At 44.0% G+C, this 27015-nt stretch overlaps 1 pseudogene; it reads left to right on the top strand.

Annotated features, from left to right (window-relative positions):
- The first annotated feature begins 3000 nt into the window (after positions 1-3000).
- On the top strand, positions 3001-3376 carry LOC101936917 (histone H2A-beta, sperm-like; annotated as a pseudogene).
- Positions 3377-27015: the final 23639 nt, after the last annotated feature.

The raw sequence follows: 27015 nt of genomic DNA, 5'->3' as shown, positions 1-27015 counted from the left end.
TTGCAATTTTTCCTGTCTAACTGGCCCTCTGAGTGGAACTAGAAGCTTTCAGAGAATGCTACCATGGAGGTTCTGAACTTTAATATTTTACCTAGCAGTCTATATTTAGCCTTCAGGACCTTTCTCCTAACTCTCCTTATGTCATTGGTACCTACTTGTATCACAACCACTGTGACACACCGTACCTCAAAGTAGCACCCTGTAACTCACATATTAGTCATTCATATATGGTTGTGATATTTCATACAAAGCATGCCAAGTAAGATATCATATGAAAGGTCATGATCTGCTGAAAATGTCAGAATATGTGTTTGGTTAGTGGGTATGAAGTTATAAGCTTTTGCTGCATGGTTGTTATTGAAATATGTTGTAAGTCTGGGAGTTGTCAAATGCTAGTTCTCCAGTGACAACAAATGAGGTGATCCACCCTTAGGTGGGTGTTACGTGACCATTAATCAACAGGGGAGTTGTAAACAAGAGATTTACAATTCTGTAAAAGAGTTGCGCAAGCACCACAAAATTGGGATTGCCTAAGTCTGGGACACAGCAAAGCCCATCAGGACATGTCTGGGCTAGTAATTTCCATTTTCCAGGCACATGTGGGCATAAAATAAAGGACAGTGGCATCATGCAATTACCTTTTTCCTCCCCCACATATTCTGGAAGGAACAAGAATGCTGGGAAGACAAAGATTTGAACTGAGGAGACTGGTCCCAGACTTAAAGGGAAAGTCTGTATTAAGGACTGTAACCTACCTGTAACATCCAGTGTGGTGAATAAAACCTGCTTGAGCCAAATATTGCTCAGTCTAATAATGTCTAGGATTTAGAGTGCATGATTACTTTTTATTTTCTTTGGTAACCATCTCTGACCTTTTATGCCTACCACTTATAATCACTTAAAATCTATCTTTCTGTAGTTATTAAATCTGTACTATATTTTACCTTAAAAAGTGTGTTATGATTGAAGTGCTTGGGAAATCTCAGTTTAGTTTACAAAGGCTAGTGTGTGTCCTCTCCACTTCGAGGGAGGGGAGGACTGGGTAATGAACTTACACCAGTCAGGCTTCTGACCAGGGCAAAATGGTATAGTTCTGGGATGCAAGACAGGGGTTTGGGAGATTTGCTGGTGCCTTTCTTTGTGTGATTCATGAGTGGCTCAGGGATCACTAATGCATTTTAGCTGGTTGTGGAGCACCACATGCTGTTGTATTGAGTGATAACAGTGCCCGGAGAGGGTTGCTGCTTGTCACTAGCAAAGCATTGTGAGAGACAGTCCAGGCTGGAGAGTTAAAGGGGCACAGAGGTACAGGGTAAAGCTATAGTTTGTACCCCAGGGATACCATCACACCACTGGCTCCTCTCCAGAACTGCTCATAAGTCTATCTAGATGTCTCAAGAGGTCCACATCCTTTGTACCCAGCAGGCAATTCACCATGCGGTTTTCCCAGTCATCACAAACCCAACTATCTATTTCTAATAATTAAATCCCTCTTTAATATTACCTGTCTTTTCCTAATAACTGGTGTCTCGTATGTCCATTCAGCAATGGATTTTGAAATGAATCCATACTAATAAGGCCATTCGAGCTAAGCTCTTCTGAGAATTACTCACTTCAGTTGGAATGTTGGTTGTTTAAACCCTTGGGCTGGCTAGGTTAAAGTTGGATCTTAAGAGTCCGCCCCCTCCCCCATTATGCAGTATTAGTCCCCAGCTGGGAGACTTAGAAAGACAATTCACTGACCTCTTCATCAACTTAACACTTCATAGCATAAAGAGGATGCAAGCTTGTCAACCTGACACTCCTATTGCCATGTCTTTCGAAATTGGCCCTCAGAGAGCATTACAATATGGCTGAAAGCTCTTTATTACAGATGTATAAATAGGATACATCAGACTCAGCTATTATAGAAAAGTCAAAGGGTGCTAATCAGAGTCCCTTCACCCAGATTAACATTATCACCTTTTTTTTTTACTAGTACTACATGCTATTGATTAAAAGTCTTTACCGTCTGTTTTGGTTCATATCTACTTTATTAGAATTTTTTTCCCCTGAACTCCATTCAAGCCCTCCTTAAATTAAAGTAGCATTTCTATCTATTGTGCCAGGTAGTTGGGGTTTTCATTAAGTTAAAAATGTGTGTCATGCCAGTGACCAAGCCTTAAGAAATTTGATCACCTCATTAAACTCAAAAGGAAATTCATCCATAGCTAATTGTTATGGCAGCATGAAAACTGTAATTAAAAACAGAATACATCTAAAAAATTAAAAGAAAAAATGAATTATAAGTGGATATTTAAAATATATTTGACAGCATTTTATGGATGATCAGAAAGGCTGGCTGTCTCCTCCTACTCACATACTCCATGTGGCTATGTAAATGATCAAAGATAAACTAAAAAGAACAAGAATTTGGCACAATACTTTTAAAAAATTCAGAGCATACATTTGAAGTCTTTTATTAAAATAATATTTTTAAGTCACAGCCTTTATATTAATTGGTCTGTTAAAGCCTATTGTCAGCAATCTACGTTTTAAGTTGGCTTTTCTGGGGGCTTTCTGTATCAACATTTCCCTGGGAAAAATCTTTGATAAAACAGAGTAAGTCTTGAAGAGCACCCAATTCAGGATTTAGTGGACTAAAAGGGCTATGTTCTAGAACCAAAGATCACTTACCAACAACCTCTTGCCAACATACCTCTCCCGTTCACAGCAGGGTACTATAAACTTGAGCACCTCAGATGATCACAATGCCTGCAGTGTCACATATGGAGAGAGAATAACTTGCTACCAAACCTTTTATAGCTTTACAGGTCAATACCAGCACTTCAACACCACCCAGCCATCCACAGATAGCCAGTGCTAATCAAGGTTCATAGGTGTAATTAGCTACATGTGAGAAGGCAACCAGTAACATTCTGCTCCCGCTGCTGTTTTTCGTAAGGGATTATTTTGTTGTTGTTGTTGTAAGAGAAAGCAATGGTTTAGAAGATCAGTGTGATGTCTGGCTGTGGAAAGCAGGGAAGGTCAGCACAGTCCAAGTCTCATTCTTCTCACGCTGGTTTGCTGTCCCCCTTGGGCTGTGTGCACCCAATGCTGCACAAAGAGAACTATGTACAGCAAGTAGGAGCCGGAGCCCCAGTTTATTTGGTTGCAGTGATAGAATGTCTGACAGCTGAAATACTAGAGTTGACTGGTAACATGGCTCGGGGTAACAAGAAAACATAGATTATCCCCAAGCACTTGCAGCTAACTGTTTGTAATGATGAGGAATTGAACAAGCTACTCGGGGTGGGGAGGGGTTACTACCACTCAGGGCATCCATGCTGTACTGCTGCCCAGGAAAACAGAGAGCCACAAAGCCAAGGACAAGTGAGACTGTGTGAATGAAAGCATCCTTAAAACCACTGTTTCAGAATGGTTTTAAGATGCAGTCTAATATAGGAACCTACAAGATCAAAGAGGAAAGGATGCAACCTTCATGTGAAAAACAAACTTAGAAAGCACCCATAGGCAACCACTAATCCCTGGACATCCAAAAGCATCTGGAGACCCCAAAGAGCCCCAGGTTGTGAAGCTGAAATCAATATCAAGCACCCAAACCATCATTTCATCTGGTCATTTCTCCATCCCATGAGCACTCTCTTAATCTTTTCTGTATTGAGAGTTTCAATCTCTGTAAAACACTGTATAAATCATTCCATTGCATGCAAAGAACCTGTAGCCATGGAAATGTTTACCCATGAAAGAATACCCATATGTCCGGAAAAATTTAAAATCCTCACTAGGATATCAATGGAAATGTTGGGTGCAAGGATGAAGCATTAAGCCCTAAAAACAGGACCACAGTGTGTGATTTACACACAGGGAAACAATTGGGGTGGAGGTGGGGGAATGGGGATGTATCATAGTCCCAGGGATTATGCTTTAAGGATACATACACTGGCCTCCCTAGGCATACATAGGGAGTGCATACCACACTGCCTTGGAATGGTGTATGCTCCCCTCTCTGGAGCTGGCAGTCTCTGTGGGATGGTGCAAAGTGGGGAACTGCATGGCATGTTTTTACCTCCTCCTTTTCCCCTTTGGGGTGGTTTGCACCCCAAGGAGTATTAAGTGGGTGCAACCTTTGCATTCCCTTGAGGTCCAAGGAATCTCATCATAACAAAGGAACACAAGCAGGATGGGAACATTTCTTACAGCCTCCATACAAAGATTAGGGACAACATAGATTTCTCAACCTTTAGGCAGCTCAAATTGGGCACCTCATATTAATGGACTCTTGGAAATTAAGGCTTTATAATCGTACATCTCAGTTTTACTAGCTATAAAATAGGAGCTAATGATACTTACTTTCCTTTGTCAAGTGCTTTGAGATATATAGTTAAAAGCACTGTATACATGCTAAATATTATATGCCCTTGAAATCAATGAGGTTTGATCCTTGGTTTTCACTGGGGCAATAAAACAATGCACTGATATCCCTTGCTATTTTGCCTAAATGTTTTCAAAAGCATTCTTCATGAAAGTGTCACTACTAGGTTTCTAAGTGGGAATGAGAACTGCATTGCTGCTGGAACAATGACATGCTCTAGACTTTCAAGTAATCCTAAACACTGTCAAATTTTGCTGTGTTGCTTCTATCACTGTAGGATTTTCACATGCTCACAGTGATAAATTTATGAAACCAGTGATTTGTGATTTATCATCCTCAAAGCTCTTTCTTCATTGCACACAAAAAATGATGAAGTCACAGTTGTCTGCTATGATTGTATCACAGTGAAGTGCCACCTCAGATTGAGCTCAGATGTGTTAAAGTTTCTCCTAAAGGCAATGCAGCGTTTCAACTTTAAAGAGTTAGGGCTTGCCACAAACCCTGAACAAGGGGCAATTCAGAGTGGTGCTGCTCTAGAAATAGACCAGTGTGACCCAGGGAGCCCCCTTAATGCCAAGTGGCAGAGAGCACATCATACCATAACTCACATCTGGCCTGACACACTCATTGCCTGAACACACTGTTCTCATAATCTGTATCTAAAAGGTGTCATGCAAGATATCATATGCAAACTGGTAACACCCTGGTCATTAATATTATTGCATGGTGTGTGTACAGGTGGTGTTTAAAGAATTATAGATGGGAGCTGGAAATATGTTCTTAAAAGATTTTTTGCAATCAGTGGACAAGCCCAGTCTGTCCTAGACAAAGGGTTGTTATTTCACCTATTTTACTGTGCCTCCAGTGTAAATAGAGCCCAGAAATACCTTAGAGGACAAGGAAAAGTACATCTTCCTATAAGGTAAACAAAGCCATCATGCTAAACAAGTGGGAGTGGGGAAGAACATTTAACAATCACAATGGGGGATGGAGTCTGCACCTCCAGGAAGCCTTCCTGACTCTTGAAACAGAGAATAAATTTTGGGGAAATATAAGCAGAAAGAGAGACCCATTTTGGCATATATCATGTAAGGGACAAAGAAAGAGCAGCACCATTTGAGATCATGCAAAATGGATCCTCTTGGCCTAAAAATCAAGTGTAGCTGGAACTGACTAGGGGAGAATCCTGCTTAGGAAAAGATCATAACTTGCTGAAGTTATTTTAGTCACTGGAAAGTGTGGTTATTTTTATTTCCCCTGTAACCATATCTCTGTCTCCTATTCTTACATATTATCCCATAGATATCTATTCTTTGTTAGTAAAGGTATTCTTGTTTTATTTCCAAACCATGTCAGTATTGTGTATTAAAAGTCTGCAGCTAAACTAACAGGCTGGCGTGTGCTCTGTCTCTTTGTAGGCAACAAACTTAATAACTTCTGGGAGTATCAAGTCAGAGGGACTGGACACTGCTGAGGATACAGTTTTGGGTTGTCTTAGCACTGGAACTGCTGTTGGTATCTCCCTGAAAGGAGTAACCAGGCTGGTGGAAGCCAGGGTGAGCCCATTGTGCTGTGAGCTGGCTACTCGTGTCAGGGGTCTGAGCCAAAGTTGTGCAGCACAGGGTTACAAGGCAGGAGGTGACAGAGCACCTTACTCTCTGGGTGAACCCGCATAGCATCAAAACCAGGAACAAAAACGGAGACTCAGAGGAATAACAATCTGATTTCCAGTTACTCTCTTGCTTCCAGGTGAGTAATCTTCACCAAACCTGGTGAGGTACAGTAGCCGGTGTGTTGGGGTGAGTGGTAGACATAAAGCTCTGCCCACTCCCTTCCCTGCCCACCCACCTGCATGGGATGGGATGCAATGGCTCTGTAGATGCTGTCTCCCCCCTGCACTGCTACTGTCAATCAGTGGTGCAAGTGGAATCCATTTTTTACCAGTTCGGGAGGGCCACGAGGGGCATGTGATTCCTCCCCACCCTGCCCCCAGACTGGGGCCCCCACTCTCTCCCCATCCCCTTTTCTTGATCCACCCCACCTTACCCCACCCCCGCAGCTCCTCCGGTATGGATCTACCCCCCAGCCCTTCCACGCAGGGTCTCCTCCATCTGTACAGCAGCCAGTCCTGCTGGAGCACAGGGCTGGGGGGCGGGGCTGGGAGTGGTACAGCAGTTGTGTTGGAGGAGCCGCCGGCTTGGGGCTGCCCAGTGGCCCCACGTTCTGCTCCTTTCCCTGCTGCAGTTCCTGGGAGAGCCCTGCAATTCAGGGCTCTTATGGGAACTGCAGCAGGGAAAGTAGCAGAACACTGACAGCTCCTCCAGTGGCTGTATTGCCCCCAGCCCCACGCCCCCAGTCCTGTCCTCTGGCAGGGCTGCTGCTGGGAGTCGGAGAAGATACAGCTCCTTGGAAGGGCAGGGGCTGGGGTTGGGGGTTCTGCTCCTTTCCCCTCTGTGGTTCCTGGGAGAGCCCTGAACCACAGTGCTCTCCTGGGAACTGCAGTGGAAAAGGAGCAGAACATGGGGCCACCAGGAGGCCCCATGCCCGCAGCTCCTCCAGCATGGCTGTACCACCCCCAGCCCTGTCGTCTGGCGGGGCTGGCTGCTGTACAGATGGAGGAGACCCTGCGTGGAAGGTCTGAGGGTGGTACAGCTGTGCCAGAGGAACTGTCGGTGTGGGGCTGCTCAGCAGCCCGACATTCTGCTGCTCCTCTTCCCGGTACACCATACCATCTATAAATATCTTGCTGGAACAGCGTACCAGACTGTACCACCCTACTTGCACCACTGCTGGCAATGTGGGTAGGAAGCACAGGGGAAAAAGAGAGAATCTCACTTCCCTGCATGGGTGTGCCATCAGGGTCACAATATAGCTAGTGAGAAATTCTAACCTCTGCTCTGACTCAGGATGCATCATGGATCTGCCTACTGGGTCCTGCAATGATACCTTGCCCAATTTGGGACATATAAATGTAAAGGAAAATATTGGCTTTCAGTGAAAAAAAAAAGCTTCCTGGGCCTGGCTGATTGCACAGATAGCCTTGAAAACAGAAACCAATGTAATCCACTCACTAGGCTTGAGAGGAACACACAGCTTGGCTTGACGTCTGCAGGACAGTGGTCCAGGTTAAGTGTACCTAAAGAGCCCCTCCCACAAGCTTTTTGTTGTGAAGTGAGTCAGGTAACTATGGAGGGCACTCCAAAGAATTTTCCCACTGACTTTCTCCAAAGACCTCAGACTGGCAATGAAGTGTAACACTGCTCTACAGCCAAAATACTTCTGAAAAAAATGTAGTCAAACTTTACTAATTCTGGGTCACTGAGAACAAAAATGATGCTTAAAATTGTTGATTGGCTCTAGTTTTCAAGATATGCTATTGGGTCAGTATATACGACCTTTGACTTGGGAATGGTGGAGGGTAAGTGAGTTATAAAGGGAAGGGATCTCAATTTAAACCAGAAATGACTAAAATACATCTTTGACTGGATCTATGAAGAAATCTATGCCTGGGTTTGGACAGTACTTGCTTTTTAGGCAAAACAATGAATGATGCAATCTGAAGCTGGTATTGCGTCATACATGATATGAATTGCATCATGTTATTCCTAGAAGTCATGGATGATGCAATCATAACGAAGCTTACATCACTCTGCTGAACAAATTGCCCTATATCAGGTCTAGAAATCATACAGTGTCATGCTCTCTTATTTGTCAGTGTTTGATTTTGCAAAGGGACACATTTCTGTTTAGCCAAAGTGAGCAGAGATGCCTCGTACTTGTGTGAACAGTGCAGATAACTTCTGCTATGTTTGTGGTGAAGTGGCTTTTGCATCATAAAAGCGCAATATAACCACTATGGTTAAGAAAGCCTATCACCTTTATTTTGGCTGCAAAATTGGAGATCAGGACAAGAGGCGGGCCCCACGCATATGCTGCAACACTTGTGCAACAAATCTTCGCCAGTGGTCGAACAGGAAAAGGAAATTTATGCCTTTTGCAGTGCCAATGATTTGGAGAGAGCCAACAGATCATACCAGCAATTGGTATTTCTGCATGGTGCCTCCAGTTGGGAAAGGTGTGTCAAAGAAGAAAAAGTGGACTGTGAATTATCCAAACATTCCATCAGCTATATGCCCAGTACCTCACGGAGAAGGACTGCCGGTTCCTGATGCACCAGAAGAGGATGAAACTTTGGTCCTGAACCATCAATGTCATAGGACCCACATTTTCTCCCATCCTCCTCCTCTGAACCACACCTCATAACACAAGGTGAACTGAATGACCTTGTCAGGGATTTGGAACTACCCAAGAGTAAGGCAGAGCTGTTAGGCTGCAGACTACAGCAGTGGAATCTCCTGGCAGGTGATATTAGGGTTTCCATGTTCTGTGACCGTCAAAAGGATCTTGTCCCATTCTTCTTCATGGAAGGTGATCTTGTAGCCTGCAACAACATCGATGGTGTGATGGCAGCCCTCAACATCGTTCACGATTCAGATGAGTGGAGACTGTTCATTGATTCATCAAAGAGGAGTCTTAAAGCTGTTTTACTGCATAATGGCAATGTTTTGCCATCAATTCCAGTTGGTCATGCAGTCCATATGAAGGAAACCTATGACAACATGAAACAACTTTTGGGGTGCATAAACTATGACCAACATCAGTGGCAGCTTTGTGGCGATTTGAAGGTTGTTGCTCTCTTGCTTGGTCTGAAGACTGGATACACAAAGTACTGCTGTTTTCTCTGCGAATGGGATAGTCGTGCAAGAGATTCCCACTACATCAAGAAAGATTGGCCACTCTGACAGTCATTGGAGCCTGGGAGGAAAAGTGTTCAGCATCCACCACTTGTTGAATCAAGGAAGATTTTGTTACCACCCTTACACATCAAGCTGGGTCTGATGAAGAACTTTGTCAAGGCCATTGACAAAACACAAGCAGCTTTCAAGTACCTCCGCGGAAAATTTCCAAGGTTAAGTGAAGCTAAGATAAAGGAAGGTGTCTTTGTTGGTCCGCAGATTCGTGAACTTCTTCAAGATGATGCATTTGACCATGCACTGCGTGGCAAGGAAAAGACGGCATGGAAAGCCTTCCAGTTAGTGGCAATAAATTTTCTCAGAAACAACAAGGCAGACAACTACAGGTTGTTGGTGGAAAACCTCCTCAAGGCACACAAAAGCCTTGGTTGCAACATGTCACTAAAGATACATTTTTTGCACTCTCATCTAGATTTTTTTCCACCGAACTGCGGAGCAGTGAGCGACGAGCATGGCGAGTGATTTCACCAGGACATTGCAACAATGGAGAAACGCTATCAGGGCAAATGGAGCCCATCAATGCTTGCAGACTATTGCTGGACAGTGACAAGAGATGCTCCATTTAATGAATACAAGAGACAAGCCAAGAAGCGCCGAGTAGACACTGAATAGGACTAAACTATGTACATAATAGTTTTTTGCCTTTTGTTTCATAATAAATTTTATTTATATAACCCTTTTGCTGATTTTTAAAGTGTTACATAAACAGGACAGGTGAAATTTTATCATGTAAAGCAACCATAAACACATGAAAAGACCTAGGTTTACAATTTATGATTAAAACTTTACTATCTACACAATATACATAGACATAAAATGTAAAAACTTAAATATCTTAGAAACAGTAGCCAATCAGTTGTTTTAATTGTCATATTTGAATTCAGCACATCAAAATACATAATAAATAGCACATTTTATCTCTGAAGCAGACGACTTCTCAAAAATTGTAGACCAGTGTAATCAGGGGATAGGAATCAGTTATTTTGGTTAAGGGGCTGGCAAAATAATGTTTTGCAGGCCCACACACAAATTCTAAGGCTGTTGCCACACTAATAGTTTCAGTGTTTGCAATGGCCTAAAGTTTAATTTATCAATTTCTTATTAAAAGCAAGAATGTATCCCCTACACTTAGTTACATGGTAAAATCAGTTAGCCAGACAGGAATGTCATGCTCAAACATACTAATTATACAGCTGCTGCTTTTTAAATACCGGACAGAAGATCTGACAAAATGTTTGGCAGGCAACATGCATTTCCTTTTGGCATCATTCTCCCTGTAACAGCTGTAACCTCACACACAGCCAGAGGGGGAGCCTGATGCAAAAGGGAAATGATACTGCTTCTTTAAGGGGATGTAGCGAGACGATGGGGGGAGAGGAATGGCTACTCCTCCCAACAGTGCCTGTGCACAGTGTGTCCATGCTCCCTTAGAGAGGAGGCAGAGGAGAGCTGATCAAGAGCCCAGTCAGGGTTTACTTTGTGAATTTCCAGTCGTGACCCTTCTGCTGTCTCAGTCCCCTGGTACTCAGACTACTCCAGCTTCCCAGTCTCCCCACTGCTCCTGCTCCATGCTGACTCCCTGGACCACCTCCTTCCCCTACCATTTCTGCTGCTGTTGCCTCCCATTGCTGGTCTCAGTTCTCTCAAGGACTTTCACCTATCGGTCTTCTGAGCAGGGCCTAGTGGCTTTTAGCCCCTCACCATTGCCTTCTGGTTTACCAGCTGGCCTGCCTTCAACTTCTTTAGAGGGGATGCTCCCCCTGCCCTTCCACCAATAGATAGAGGACACCATTATCTTTGGATAGGGCTCCTGTTCCTTCCCCACCTATATATTCTACACTGAGGGAGGTACGGGGTGTCTCTCCTGTTCAGGAAATGCCACCAAACATGGGCAGGCTCTACTGCAGGGCCCTGCTTAATCAAGTCAGGTCCCAACTCAAGCAAATCCAAAGCGCCAAGCAGATATTTGCAACAAACAGATCTTGAGGAATACATATGCAGAAGTTTGTTTCCATAAATTGTTTACTGAATGAACGAGAAAAGCAAACAAATAGGTAACAATTGTGTATTTGCAAAAAGAAAAAAAGGGCTACATTTGAGAGATGTTATTTGTTGTAAATAACTCAAGCAGCTGTACCAGAATGCATGCTTTTCTACATTTCAAGCACAGAGATAATAATGAAGCTAGTAGTGATGAAGAATCATAGTGAGCACAGGTGGATGCAGTACTCCCCCAACTGAAATAAGCACATGCTAAGTAGTCATTTTCATGGAAGGTTAAAAGCTTAGACTTGGCACATTGGTTGGGGAGGTGCTCTGCTCTGTGCACCACTTCTCCAGTAAAGATCTTGGTGACAGGGATGGTCAGTGTGCCAAAGAGTGGTTTGTTACTTTTCCTGATGTACTTTCAGTTCAGAGTTTTTGCCCAGGGGACACAATGCTAGACTTAGGACTTGTGTAGCCTCGGTGGCTCAGAAGCCCTGCCCACATTCACTCATGACTCCAGATTGCCCCTCTCTGCACCCAAGGAGCTGAAACACTCTCCCCGCCAACTTTTGGGCACTCAGCCAGCAATACAGAATTGCAATCTTATCTCCACAGGGCTATCCAGAGATGAAGGGAGGTCACAGTTCATAGGTGGGGACAGAGCTGAACAGGGTGCTCCAGATACTTCCATAGCCTTGCCCTGCTCCCTGACTGAAAGCTAGCCCTTAGTGTACATGATTACAACAGTTTCTTTCCTCATGGCATTTCTTCTGTAGTCTTTTGTTGTATTGCTGGCATTGCATAATATCCCAGGATATTAGTGATAAGCTATCCCAGCACTGTATGATTATAACTAAACTTTGTGGATTTTATTTTATTGTTTTTGAACTTTCATTATTTTTCCTGTTTGTTTTTATTTGCTGCAATTATAATTATTTATTATACTGATTTTGTATTGCATTAGCTATAATTTACCAGGCACAACTTTGAGATCTGATACAGCTCTTAAATGCAAGAAAAAATTTAAAAGAATCAGAATTAGGTTTGGTGGCAGCTGAGCTGTGGAAACCCACTGAGCCTTCATGACTAGAACCCTGAAACTTGAAATGTTGATGAATAAAGGGCCATTATGAATTTCTGGCTATGAGCATATGGCAGCAGTCTCTGTATGGCCAGGAAAACAATGTTTGCTATATGCACTTATTTTAATGTTAATCAGAAAAGCTTTGCCTGCATGTTTTACACAAAAGCATAAGAGGACATTTTATTGACTCAGGATAGTCCTAAAAGCTTAGTGAAAACTGTGGTGCATTGAAAACTGTGTTAAAATTGTGATCTATCACTTTAAATTCAGGGTTATTCCTGTTTGTGCTTGTAGACTAGGAGGCTCTGAAGTGAAGCCTGTGCTGTGACGAGCAGAGTCAATCAGCAGACAGACAGTGTATAGTAAGGTGGGGTGAGCTGTGCCTCAGTTTTAGGGAGCAGCCTGCTTTGTCTCCCTGTTTTGGGGTTCTTACATATTATCTTCGAAATTTAAAGGAATAAAACAGTGCTATGTTGCAACCTCCCAGCAAAAGTATTTATGTTTTTATCTACTTCTCTGTGTTTATGTCATGAACATAACAAAAACAAAGCATCAAAATGTGTACCAAAACTAGTCTTGAAGGGTAATTGCTCCGCTGGTTTCCATAAGAGGTGAGAGAGCCTGGTGATAGCATAGTTATTAACTATTACTGAATAGGCTGAATTTGGTGCTGGAAATTGTCCTTTCAGAGGCCTTTTCATTCTTGGACAAATGCTCAACTTCAGGCAAACCAGATCAAGTGATTTGCACTAGAGTAGTCCACAGGAATCAGAGATGGAACTGCACTGCTATCAGAGATATAATCTAATATCTGGCATCTCCTTGTTCCTCTTCCTCCATAAGGGATTTCCTCCTCTACTAGGCCTTGCAAAGCTCCACAACCTCCTTCTGATTTTAATGCAGTTGCTCTAGATATACCCAAGTGTAAAGTGCGAGAAGAATTTAACCCATAGTTTCTAATAGTAAAATTTGGAAAACTAACATCAGAAATTACACTTGTGGCCTTTTTTATTTTCTGTTTTTCAGAGAACACTGTGTGGTTTATTTTTAGTTTTTCAGGCTGCTGACATGACAGCCATCTCTGTACCGTCATGTTCAGAAATGCTGAATTATTTAGCACATACGTGTTCGACAAGTACTGTAATCAGATTACATTCCTTGAAGAAATCTATGCAAGTCTTCTATAGCAATGATCCAACCTTTACTAGTGTTACTGCTGTGTGTTGGACCATTGCTATGATATACATTAATATATAATTGTATAAGGGTTTATATAGCACCTCTCATCCCAAAGGGTTCATGTAACACTTTACAAACTGATATACCAATTATGGAGCTAGATCATATCACCATAAAATGCACCCACTTTTTAACACCATACTACATCACTGAGAATAGTGGCTATTCAGGTATACAGGCTTGTCAGAGATACCAGTTTTAACACCTCTGCTCCTACGAATGGTCAGGACCTTGATTTTATATCTCATGGGTAAGAGACAGCAATTCCAGAGCACACTACTTCCTAAAACTATCTTGGGGCATTGGTTCAGTACTGACTCAGTGAGAAGAGTGCCACTTGCTGACTCACCACCACTTCCTCAGGCATCTACTTATCACTTAGAGTTCTTCTGTCCAATTACTGACTCATCTTAACCTGTCTTCGTTTGTGAGAGCTCAAGGGGCAAACAGTGCAAGGAGGGAATTTATCAGTAATGTTATAATCACATTAAGAGCCCATAGAGGTAATTACTAGTAATATTAGTGTTCAGATTAGAACTTCATGCCATTTTAGTTAGGTATTGGTGCAGCTCCTATGGGATTTCATGACATTTCCTATTAGATTTGTTGACCGGAGATCATATGCTCTGCAATAAAGAGACAATGTGAGTCTTAGATGCAAGTGAGATACTAAGCATTGCCTTTCCTGCTCTGTCAGTTAATACTAGACATAACTTTCATGTAGGATTCTTGCCTGTGAATTATGCAGTTGACAATATTTTTGGATGTTAGAAAAAAATGGAAAAGGTGCAAATTTTAGCTACAGAAGCACATTAGAACAGACTGTGACAAAGTCAGACCGGACAGCTGCAAGAGGGTCCTCCTATTGGGTTCCGGCACCTGCCCATGGCTAAAGGACTCTCCCCTAGGCTATGGGGAGAATCCACTGAGCCCGGGACTCAAATAATTACAGGGGACAACATAAAAAATAATACTGACAGGTGTGAGGGTCAAAAGTAGGAAATCTGAAGAGGATACCGAGCAGAGAAACCCGGACAGCACCCACTGCTTCTCAAAGATGTCAAGGGAGCCAGCGGACACCACCAAAGGAACTCTGCCCAGATAGGTGAGCGGAGAGAGGAATGGAAATAGGCCCCTTAGTCACAGAGAACCCCCTCAGCCAACATCATCTCCCTGGAGTTATAGATAGCCACTTTGGCCATATCAAGTAGAAGGTTGACAAGGAGGTCCCGCAACTTTGTGGGGCCATGGATAAGGTGGACATCTATAAAAAGGTGGGGGGAGAAGTGCAGCCAAAAATTTAAAAGAAGGTCCAGGAGGAGCCGGAATAGGGGCTGCAGCCTGGCTCACTCAAGATAGGCATGCACCAGGGTCTCCCTCATGCCGCAAAATGGACAGGCATCGGGGACAGGGGTGAACCATGACAGGTACACACCCGTGCTCATGGCTCCATGAAGGAGCCACTAACTGATATCCCCGGCGGGCTGTGGAACACCAGGGTTCCTCACCCTTAATAGGTCCCACCGCTTAGTGTCAGGGCAGGACACGAGGATGAGAAGATGGAGAGTATGGAGCATGAGCATGTACAGATGTGCCCTTGGCGTGGTTCAGAAGTGAACTGGCTAAAGGTTGCACAGCTGGCTCGAGGCGGATGGGTGGGTGCACAGAGCGGGGCCCAATGAAAAGGTTCAGAGGGCTTGTGGTGTAGGGTGGGCGGGGATGACCCACTCAAGGTAAGCCCGAGAGGTGGGCAGCAAGGCTGCCCTCATCTCCTGAAGTACGCACTGGGGAGTACAAAGGGTGGAGTGCCCCCATGCACTGAGTGAGCATCAGGGGGTACACCCAGACTCCCTGGTTGTAGTCCAGGAGGTCTCAGATCCTGGTGATTCCAGCAAGGACCAACCTCTGGCACCTGAGCGGGACTCCGCCACCTGCACACTGAGTTGGGGATTGTGTAGCAGGGGCTCCGCAAGATCTACCCCCTCAGTAGCTGCCATGGACCTGATTGCCAAAACCAGCTTCCAAGTCCGGAGGAGATCCTTGTAGGAGATGGGCCACTCAGAGAGGTCTCACAGAAGACCTCTCAGATGTAGATAAAAGAGCTGCTGGTTGTATCGGAGCTCTCGGAAGTGGTGCAGGAAGGTGTGCACCAACATGTATTATGCCAGACTACCTGCACTATAAAGAAGCTTCTGCAGGGCCTGGAGGCAGAAGACATGGACCTGAATGTGAAGGCAGATCAAGCCCTGTCCTCCCTCCTCCTGCCAGTGCAGTCCTGGCCAAAAGAACTCTAGAACTAGAGTCTGGAGATGGTCCAGGAAACCTGGAGCCGGGATCAGGGTGCTGAGCTGGTGCCAGAGCATGGACAGGACTAGCTGATTCAGCACCAGTGCCCTCCCTGCCCAGGGAAAGGCACTGGAGCAGTCTTGTCCACCTATGCAGGTGCTCAGCCATTCTGCCCTCCAAACCTTGCCAGTTCTCTGGCAAAAGAAGATGCGTGGCAGAAAGGAAAATGCCAAGATAGAGCAGCGGAGCCATGCTCCACTGTCTGACCTGAAGCGCAGGTGGGAGGAAGCTTGCCTGCCACCCATCTGCAACCACCAGGCCAAAGCTCTTGATCCAGTTGACCCGGGCGGAGAGGCTGCCAAGTAGATGGCCTGGCAGGCCTCCACCCGCACCAGGTCACCTGGTTCCTGGACCATGAGGAGCACGTTGTTGGCGTACGCTGAAAGGACCAGCCACAACTCTGGCTCACGGAGCACCAACCCCGTCAACCTCCTACAGAGGAGATGGAGGAAGGGCTCAATGGCTAGAGTGTGTGCAGCTGGCCTGACAGCGGACACTCCTGATGTACCCTTCGCCCGAAGCTGACTGGTTCAGTAAGGGTCAAGTTGAGCTTGACCAAACACTCTGTGGAGGCATACAGCACCTGGAGAAAACCCCCAAACTTGGGCCCAAAGCCAAATGCTCTCACAATACCCAGGAAATACCCTTGGTCCACCCTACCAAATGCCTTCTCCTGGTCCAGGGACAGGAGGACAAATGACAGACTGTCCCTACACCTGATTCTGATGTTATTGACATGAACTGTGACCATATAGATAATTCTTGCAACCAGGGTCCTATGGTTGCACCAGGTCTTGTACAGAGGAGGTCAAGTGGGGTGTCTATGAAAAGGGTGTAGTTTGCTGGTTATGATTATACTGTCTGCGTGTGTGTATCATTTTTGTATTTGAAGTTATGAATATTAGCTATGTACTTGTATCTCAATGTGTTTGATTCTAAGTAGCCTCAGTGACGCATTTGGTCAGCTTCTTGAGAAAGGATTATTGCCCAATCAAGAAACACTTAACTGACAAGGGACTTTGGGAGATGCCAATCCACATCTGAGCTTTCCTGGGAATGTTCAAACTAACATGTAAACAATGACATCGCCCTGCAAAAAGCTGAATCATTCATGGACATGTGACTTGCCCAGGTGGCTACAAACGCCATCTTGTTGCTGTGATTTTGCACAGGAGAACAAAGGGGGTTTCGCCCACAAGAGAAAGAATATAAAAGGCTCTGGAAACCCCTCCATTTTGTCTTCATCAGGCTCAAGAGATGGCCTCTCCATCCCCAAGAGATGCCTGAAAGAAACTGAAACAAAGGACAGTAACTACGGGGGTTTGAGTGATTGCTGGACCCAGACTAGGAAGGAGTCTAGTCTGTGAAATAAACTTATTGGAACATCTCTGGGGGTGAGATTTCATCTGTAACCAGCAACAGAGGGTCCTGTGGCACCTTTAAGACTAACAGAAGTATTAGAGCATAAGCTTTTGTGGGTGAATGCCCACTTCATCAGATGCGTCCAATACTTCTGTTGGTCTTAAAGGTGCCACAGGATCCTCTGTTGCTTTTTTACAGATTCAGACTAACATGGCTACCCCTCTGATACTTGACATGTGTAATCAGTTTCTTAATGTATTAGGCTTAGACTTGCATGTTTCATTTTATTTTGCTTGATAACTTACTTTGTTCTGTCTGTTATTACTTGAAACCACTTAAATCCTACTTTTTATACTTAATAAAATCACTTTTGTTTATTATTGAACCTAGAGTAAGTAATTAATACCTGGGGGAGCAAACAGCTGTGCATATCTCTCTATCAGTGTTATAGAGGGTGGATAATTTATGAGTTTACCCTGTATAAGCTTTATACAGTGTAAAATGAATTTATCTGGGGTTTAGGCTCCCAGAGAGACTGAATACTGGGTGCTGGGAAAGTCTCTGTTAACTAAGAAACCCCTGAGCTGAGTGGATCTCAGTTTCAGTGAACTGCAGGGGGGCGTGGCCCAACCTCTTGGTCTGTGCTGTAGTTACTGGAGTGTATTACTATGCAAGACAGGAGTGGAGGGAAGCCTTCTCTGGCTGGGGGGGTTTGTTCTCAGCATAGGCGCCGACTCTGGATGCGCCGGGGCTGGAGCACCCATGGGGAAAAATTAGTGGGTGCTTAGCACCCACCGGCAGCTCCCTGCCCCGTCCCCCCTGCCCCAGCTCACCTCTACCTTCACTCTGCCTCTGCATCCTCCCCTGGGTGCACCTCATGCCTGCTTTTCCCCCCTGGCTCCCAGTGCTTGTGCCGCAAAACAGCTGATTCACGCGGCAAGCGCTGGGAGGGAAGGGGAAGAGGGGGAAAGTGGCACTCTCAGGGAAGAGGCAGGGCTGGGGCAGGGATTTGGGGAAGGGGTCCAATAGGGGCAAGGAGGGAGTGGAGTTGGGGCAGGGACTTTGGGGAAGGGGTTGGAATGGGGTGGGGCAGGGGTGGGAAAGGGTGGGGTCAGGGTGAGGCCAGGGATTGAGGGGCGCGAGCTCCCACTCGCGCCGGGGAAGTTGGCACCTATAGTTCTCAGTGGTATTCCAGCACATCTAGTAACAGTCTTAAGGGGGTTTCTGTGACTGAACCCATCACACCGATCTCTAAGAGGTTCTGGACCAAATACAAATTGTCAGAGATGGGACAGTATAGTCGGTAAGGCCCAGGACAGTGTAGATAGTGATTGGGGTGGACCACGTCTGCCAGCACAGACCTCCAGCCGCAATGAGTTGGCCTTCGCTACGACCTTGTAGTTTGTGCTGAGGAGTGAGATGGGACGTAAATTCCGAAGGTCGCGGAGGTCCCCCTTCTTCGGAAGCAAAGCCCACCTGCACAACATAGGGAGGACCCCGCTCCCCAAGGACTCAGCCCTGACAGCGACAAAGCCCAGGATGATGACGTCCGAGAACATGCAGTAGAACTCCACGGTCAGCCCATACATGACCGGAGATTTATTAAGGGCATGAGATGGGGGGCTTTCGAGAACTTGGCTAGAATGAGAGGTAGCTCCAGCCGGTCCTGGTCATCCACACTGACCATCAGGAGTTCGTCCCAGTGCACTGCGCAGGCATCGGTGTCAGTCAAATCTGGGAAGAAAAGGGCAGCGTAGAAGAAAGTGATTGTCTATGATCTCTTGGAAGACATCCGCGGCAGCCAGGCACAGCTCAGTTCGTGAGTGGTCCTGCTCTTTGAGGGTGGTGTTGAAGTCTGCACCCAGGACCAGGCACTTGCGAGGATCCAAGGAGTCAAGGAAGGCAGACACCTGCTGAAAAAAACACACCCACTCCAGGCCCAAGGTTGGGGCATAGACATTGACAATGTTTAACGTCAGCCCCGCCACACGAGCCTGGAGGTGCAGCAGGCGACCTGACACAGCCTCATCAACCCTCAGCACGTTGGACTGCAGATCACAGGAGAACATGGTGGCCACTCCAGCCTTGGCAGCTGGATCTGTGTGGGTCTCCTGTAGGAAAACCACAGAGTACCCCCTGTCATGAAGGAAAGAGAGCACCTGCCATCTGCGGAGACCCACCTTACAGCCTCGGCTGTTCAGTGTGGTGAAGATGATCGATGCCATAGAGAGGGCTGGGGAGAATCCTTGCAGGCAGGGCGATTAACATCCCCCATTGGGCCCTGCAGCAATATGTGACTGACCCTGAAAGCCATCAGGGAATCACAGAAGCAACGAGCCTTTACCTTTCCCCAAAATGGCCCTTAAGGCCTGGAGGACGCAGTGGAAATCCCCCCAGTGCTGGAGAGTGAGCTGCACCTTATTCTGGGAACCACAAGTGCCCAGGAAAAAGGCACGCAGCTCGTCTCACAGCACATCGGGGGCCGGGGTCACAGAGCCCCGGGCATCCTCCCACAACAGCCCCAAGGCCTATTGAGATGGGCAGGCAGTGAGAAGACCCTCGATGTAGTGCTCTTTCTGCCAATGCTGTACAGCCCATCTCAGACTCTGGCACAGGAGGAGGCGGCAGAGGGAAAACAGCAGCCTCTAAAGGGTCGATAGAGGGTAACATGAAAACCGCCTCCCAAGGGCTCTCCAGACATGTGCTGTTGCTCAGCAGAGATAATATCTGGCCTCCCCCTAAGAATAATATACCCTGTAACAGGCCCCCTGGTGGGGCACCAGAAAGAGCTCCTCTAATGACTCTTTGCCACGCGTTGGATCTGGACCTGCCAGTGGAAGGACAGTACATGAGGGAGGGAGGGATCCTTACAGCATAGTGGGAGAGGGCTGATCACTGACAGAGGCTTCCCCAGGGTGGAGAGGAAGGGCAGAAGGGTGGTGTTGGGAAGGAAGGGTGAGATGGAGGTGAAAACCACCCACACTGGGAGCTGCGGGCAGCCGTGCAAATTTAAACAATCTGTCTCGTGGCCCACCAGCGAATTACCCTGATGGGCCGCAGGTTGCCCATCACTGCCTTAGGCTGACCCTGGGGCCTACCCTGAAAACACAGCCAAAGGAGAACAGAAGGGGGAAGGTAGACACTGCCCAGGGTGGGGCTGATTTACCCAAGGCCTGCCATTGCCAGGGGGAAAGTGTTAAGACTGGCAAGATGAACAAGGTGCCTTGCCACAAGACCCTGCAACTGTATAATACCTACCAAGTAAACTCTAATAGAGTTTGAAAATATTGACATTTCTTTTTCCAAAACATTTAGGTTATTCTTTTACATTAGTATCATACTCCCATCCATGATTCATACTCTGTGGGTCTTTTCATTGCAGCTAATATTGTCCTATATCAGATGATGCCATGCAATCCAGTGGGAGCTGTTGTGACACCTTTACATGGTGGCATGAATAAAGGATAAAGTTCTTGTTTAAAGTGGATTAACATCTCCTTTGGAGCCACTACAGCTAAAGCTTCTAGGCTCAGGACTCAATTGGTATTACCTGTACCACTGGGGGACAGACATTAATCTTCCCCATTGCCAGTAAATATTGTTTTTTTCTGAACCATAAAAATGCCTCACTTATCTGAATCTCAGCATTCCCTTGTTTCTCTTCTTCTCTGGATTGGCCTAAAGTAATGGAAAGTCCCCTGAAAATATCACAGCGAAGTCCAGTGCACCCAATACAAAATACTGACAGAGCCTTCTAATGTGGCCCTCCTTCAATTGACCGGCCTTGTAAGTTCCATGGAGTCTCAGGATCCTGTATGACCAGCTTTGCTTAACCGCTCTGCCTCCCTTGTTAGGCTAGTGTTGCCTCACACATCTCAAATAAAAAAAAAATATAAGGCTTAGATGAGGCCTTATTAGCAGCAGTTTCTATTAACTACTGGATTTAGTGCTTTTGAAGTGTTTGACTTGGTCAGCAGACAGATTCCACTGGGCTCTTCATCTCCAAGGCCCACTCCTGCAGTCTTTACCAAGGGCAAAATTCTACTCGGCCTGATTTTGACCATGGAAGGTAGTAGGGGTGGTGGCCATTCAATAGATTTATGAGTTTTATAGCTGGTGCAGGCAGGATGGCACATGCAGGCTGGGAAGGGGGATGCTCTGGTGAGCGTTCTCCTGAAACAGTGCATGCCCTCACCCTCCCAACATCAGCATATTGTGTGTTTATGGCAAATTCTAACATACAGTGTGGGTCACAGCATCATTCTAGCAGACTTCAGGCCATGATGAAAAACCCAAGGGGATGTCAACCAAACCCACTTCCAGAAATCGAGGAGGAAAAGGAAAGTATCCTGTTCCTGTTACTATGCAGATGCATGAGATTCTCCTTTCACCTTCTTTGACTTGCAAATTTGTGCAACACAGGGCAGGAATTACAAAAGTTAAAATCCCAGTGAAGTTTTGCTTAAGTAAGAACTGCAGAATTGGATCCCATGGCTAACATTTCATCCACTGATTTTTGGGTGCCCAATGCCACACACCCAAGCCAGAATTAGCGGAGGTGCTGAGCACTGGCAGCTCCCCCTGACTTCAATTGGAACTGATGTTCAGCACCTCTGAAAATCAGGGCCTAGATGGGAAGTTAGATACTATAAATGAGGTATCCCAAATTAGAGGACTTTTTAAAAAAAATAGCCAACATGCTTCCCTGGGAGCACTTCCCAGCTTGTAATGCATACCTAACAGTGCTCTAACCTTGTTATTTCACTCACAAACCTCAGGCATATATTGGAAATTCCTGTGAACAGTTCACTACAACTCTACATATTAATTATATAAAACTTGATTGCTGATCAACATTTTTAAAAGGAACCAATAATTCTTACTTGGTTTTGAAAAATCCTAAGATCAGGTCTTGAACCTATCATAATCTATTTTAGAGGCTTGTATTTTTTGACTAAGGCATACTTCATTTTCACACATCCATCATTTTTCAATTGAATGCATACTGTTACCCAAAAACCATTAAGTGTAGATTTAGTCGCTTATGTGCAATATTAAAATCACATGTTTCTGAATTGTAAGTGCTGGCTTCGTTTCCAGTTCCTGGCTGCCAAATTCATTAGCTTTTAACAAAGTACTGTGTCTGTAATACTAATACTCATATTGATGTGTTATTTAAATTTTAGTAGAGCAGGCAGGTGAACTGAAATTTAAAAAGGATGGCTTATTTTGGATTGGTCTTATTAGAAGGCTATGGATAGTTATTTAATGAATTATGAGTTTCTGAAGAAAAAAACTAATTTGTTTTTCTTTTAAAGGTTTGGTAAATTTACTACATTCAAACAGCTTGAACATCAATTTCTTCCAGTCAGTTTCTAAATTACAGAAGAAATCCATATCAGTATTAAAATTAAGGGTTTTTTTCTTAGAGTGATCATTATCGAAGCATATTGTGCTGTAATAAATATTTGTGCTCATATATCAATGTATCAGATTATTCCACATATGTTGTGAAGGGCACAGTAACATTTGGAATTTCACTCCCCTCCCGCATTCACATGAATCCACTAGAGTGTTGTAAGACAAAGAGACGGAAATGTGTCTGTTTCCTGTTATAACATGCTTGGACTTCATTTCTTGTGAGAATCTATCCACCAACCTAAACTACTCCCTCCCTTCCCAAATATTACAAAAGCATTTCTGAAGCTGAATTTTGCTAAAGCTATAAAGTAGACTCAATTTCACTAAAGAGCAAATATTATATATATATATATATATAAAGGAGGAAGCTATGTGTAAATTTGGAAATTATAGAGAGCAACATCGTACTATGCAGCCTGTCCCACTATGGGCTGCTGCTATTGGCTAAAGAATTATTACTCAATCATGGATTTATTCAAATTCATATTTTGAACAACATCTAAGCACATTTTATGAAATGCATCACCAAGAAGCCATCTGTGCATTTTTAACCACACCATTTATATTTCATTAAACCAAGCAGCTGTTTAGCAGTGATTTTTCTGATCTTTTAAAAGTGGCTTTCAAGACCCAAAAGCCATTGAGGTTACAGAACATAAACTGCAAATTGGCTTTTAGTATGTATGCCTGGGGGGAGGAAACCCTTACAAGTTGTCTTAGAGAAATTCATAACACTGAAGATATTTTATATGAGACCTATAATGTCAATTAGAATGAGAAGTAATTGCTAAGATTATATTGACCTTCCAGTGTAATTGCCCAAACACACCGTCAGTTAAAAAAGTCTAATAATAAAGGCCAACATGAACTACTTATATACCAATTAGCGTAAGTGCTAAGGGAAGAAAGTCTGGCAATTTGTTCTGAAATAGTTGTGTTAACTAATTCTTCTTCCAGATGTAGTGAAGAACTCATATAGCGTATATCCAGTATATTGTGAGGTGTGCAACTACGTAACTGGAAGGCCTATCATTCTGTCCTCTGGACACTGCACTTAGAATGTAGAGGAGTCTTCATCTATTGCATGGGCAGCTGTGAGGCAGCTGCCATTTTAATTTTGCCGTTTCAATGGAAAGACATACACTGAGTCACTTTGTTCTCTTTCTGAGGCATTTCTGTTCTCTGTTGCTTTCCTTAATCTGATATAAAGTATCTTGGTTGAGAAATACTAGTTTTGTTCTTTCAGTAAGGCGAAATCATAGCACGTACCTTGTGCTTAAATACTACATTTTATTATGATATATTAACTATTTCATTTATGCTAATACCATGCATGTTGTTATAATACAGGGTCATTAACAGGAGAGCTATGGTCTAAAGTTTTTATCAGATAAATTCACAAGATACCATGGGGATGGGCCTGTGAGAAATTAGATTGAGTAGGTAGATTAGAGGGGGATGAGAAGAAATCCACATATTGAAGTAGGCCCTACTGTAGAGACAAGTTTTAATGAATATAAATTGAAGTTTAATTTTATTGGGAGCACTAGACCCAGGCAAGATCCTGTAGTTCGCTCTGGCTCACCAACTCCTGGACTAACTGAACCCCACTTGGGCTGCCTAGTGTCATAAACACAGTGTGAAATCCTGACTCCACTGGAGTGAATGGCAATACTCCTGTTTTCATCAATAGGACCAGGATTTCATCCAGGGTCTTTATAAATTTTGGCCTGATTAAATAGTCATGGCATGGAGTACTGACTGCACTACATATAATTTGTGTGGCTAAATATCTTGACAAAGACAGGGAAAGATAAGTCTGCTATAAGTCAAATGACTCAATGCAGTTCCACCACAGATGGATTTGGCCCAGGGCTCTTAGATGACCAAGGTCAATAATTAAAACTTTGAAGGCAAATAAATTTTTAACTCTGTAGCTACTTACTGCACATCTAAGATTTTACAAGTACTTAATTTATTTACTGTGCCTAAGACAGGAGTAACTAGCTGCCATACAATACTGTTTAAGGAATTAGGTTAACAAATTTACTGGTTTAATTAGATGCCTCTTTTTTTTTTCCTTTTTAAAGGAAAATTTTTGACTGTAGAAAACAGAATTTAATTTGAAGTGAACAGAACCTTACAAGATACCACTTATTTTTATATGATTTATGCTGTATGAAAGATGGTTATTTATGGACTATTAATATGACTTTGACCAATGAGATGTGTTTACATTTATGTCCTGCTTCAAATTTTCAGTCAGTCTCTCCCATCTGTCAATTTTTTTAGTGCTGCTAAATGATAAAGCCTTGTTGCTATGGCAATTAGATCCATTACCTAGGTGACAGTGTTGATGTGATGTCACTGCTAAAGTGATCTAACTCCTGAAACATTTTTAGTCTCAGTTGCAGATGGACCAGAGTCAAAACATCATTCATCAATAGCCCAGAGGTGAGGGGAGGCTGGGTATAACCTGAGTAGTCTCTTTACCACTTGAAAACGTGCACCTCAAGAGTTGAATACCTGAGCTGTATTTCTCAAAGCTGGCTGCCGAGTACCATCTCATCAGCATTCAGAAGCACTGCCACAGGATGAAGGAGAAGAACGAACAAATATGAGCAAAGCTAAAAGCAGAACAGTGAGGAAAGGAGGCAAAAACTGCCTTTTGCCTCTTCTCTGGTGTTTGTGTCTTAAATGAGCCTGCCCCACACCAACCATAAGAATGTGAAGGCACGATCTGCAGATAAATGCACTGGTCTATTTAACATCCATGCATATTTGGCATTATTACTTATATTTTATTTATTATTTGCATTTTAGTAACACTTAGGAACCTGAGTCAAGGATCAGTTTACCAAAGTGCTAGGTTCTATACCGACAAGTAACAAAAATGACAATCCCTGCCCTTAAGAGCTTACAGCCTTGTGGGAACTTTAAGGTGGGAGGCTGGATAGATGTGGACAGCCAGGAAAATGTGAGCAATAATACTAATAATCTTCCTTCTCCCCGAAGTGTGTCATCATCTCATATACAATTTAGTGATAGAACTGAAATCCATGGGGAGGAGGTTTGGCTACAATTAAATGGACCATGATGGTGGCACCTGTTATGTTTTTTCCTTGGCTCTACCTCAGATTTCTATGACACACACAAGTTTCAGATCATATTTGTTAGTCAGCAGCCAGATTGTGTGCTTGTAGAGGGCATTGGTGGGAGGCAGAAGGTGATGGAGGGACAGCTATAGTTGCTGCATTAACAAAGATAGAAAGTGCTTCATTAATTATCCTTAAATTCTCTATTTTCAAGGCAATTATTGCAAATGCCAGTTTAAAGATGTATAATCTGGACTCTTCGCCATTCCCAACCCCAATTTAATTTTTAAGGAACTGACTAGACCTGAGTGAGCAATTTGCATCAAATAATCTATTACATGAAACTTGCCTCCCTTTTCTGTTTGAAAATTTCTCATAAAGAAGCCAGTAATTTACCAGGTTTATCCATTATTAAAGGTTATCAGCAAATGTCTACAGAAAGTAATCCTTGCTCTGTTAATCAGCAGTAAACAATTCATTGCAAACACTCATTGTTTGGACTCTTTTGATCAGTCACATAGTCACATGGCATCCTGAATATGTGAATGGCAGTTCCTGAAGGTTGCAATTCTTTGCCTTTGTGCCACTTTCGTCAATATGCCTTGATGCCAACAATGCTGTATCCTACTACTAGTGCACCAGAAACCTTTCTTCATTCAAATCCCTTCTCTCAATCAGTGATCACATCTGCACCTGCAGAATATACATTTAGACTACTTTGTCCGCATGGTTCAGAATGTAGGTACCCAATAATTGGGGCCTGTGTCTTCCTTTATGTGTTATACAGAAGCAATCACTGTGATAGTACTGAATAAATAAATAAATATAATTCCACCATGGAAAACATTCTTCTGCTGATGTAGATATAAGTGGACTTTGATTGCATGGTACTACTCTACTCTGGGTTGATGACAAACAGTTCAAGCAATCCACATGCCTAATTCCAATTCAGCTGTGGTCTGGGGCTATACTAACAATTTCTGGCAACCACTAGTGTCCTCATAGTGGCTACTGTTTCATGCTGACCTTCTTCTACTAGGATATTTCAGGAAGTTGACATTTATGATATGCCCTTAATTTGCTAGTATAAGTGCCTCCTTTACAGTGCTTTGTTGGTTTTGGAGGGGGGCGGGTCTTTCCGCCAAGCCTGTCTGCTTTCTAGCCTGCCTATGTATCTGCTCTTTCTGAACTGCTCCCACTCTGTTGGGCTGTTCATATCTGATTCATTACTTCCAGCTTTCCTATTGCTGTATTTACTAACACTGAATTCAGAATCCAGTGACATATGACTGC

The sequence above is a fragment of the Chrysemys picta genome, chromosome 3 (genome assembly GCF_011386835.1).
Source record: "Chrysemys picta bellii isolate R12L10 chromosome 3, ASM1138683v2, whole genome shotgun sequence".
NCBI lineage: Eukaryota > Metazoa > Chordata > Testudines > Emydidae > Chrysemys > Chrysemys picta.
Note: the sequence above shows the minus strand (reverse complement) of the source record. Positions and strands in the feature narration are given on the sequence as shown.